The 508-nt window shown below is 28.5% G+C and overlaps 1 non-coding gene across 1 annotated transcript; it reads right to left on the reverse strand.

The window, feature by feature from the left end:
* Positions 1-126: 126 nt before the first annotated feature.
* On the reverse strand, positions 127-201 carry Phum_PHUM241690. Its single transcript has one exon. It is a non-coding gene; the product is annotated as a tRNA-Cys (tRNA).
* Between the last annotated feature and the right edge of the window lie 307 nt (positions 202-508).

The following is a 508-nucleotide window of genomic DNA, read 5'->3' on the forward strand; positions in this document are numbered from 1 at the left end:
ATTTCATATATATATATATGTAATCAAAAAAATTTTATTATTTATGACGTCAGTGATACGGCATTTTTATTTTTACCATGACGTAAATTTTTATAAAAAAAAAAAAATTATGTTTACGTCATCAACCGATTCCGGCCAGATTCGAACTGGCGATCTTCTTTGCTTTGCAAGCAGACGTGTTAACCACTACACCACGGAATCTACATAAAAATCTTCCCGAATAAATTTCCCATATATTTATAATTAAATAAAATTACGTCATTCATGGAAAAAAATGGGTAAAAACGATGATGACGACAACAACCTTTAAAGGGCGTCAAAATGAAATATTATAAAAACAAAACGATTTTTTTTTTATTCAAGGATAGAAAAAAAATTTTGGAAAGGGAATAGAAGGAGGAGGAGGAGGAGAGGGTAAAAAGCGGGAACACAATAAAAATAACATTTATTATTATTGGGGGAAACCATAAAAAAAAATTCGTGAGAAAAAACAATTTTATAAAAATTG

The sequence above is a fragment of the Pediculus humanus genome, genomic scaffold, assembly GCF_000006295.1.
Source record: "Pediculus humanus corporis 1103172107612 genomic scaffold, whole genome shotgun sequence".
NCBI classification, from domain to species: Eukaryota; Metazoa; Arthropoda; class Insecta; order Psocodea; family Pediculidae; genus Pediculus; species Pediculus humanus.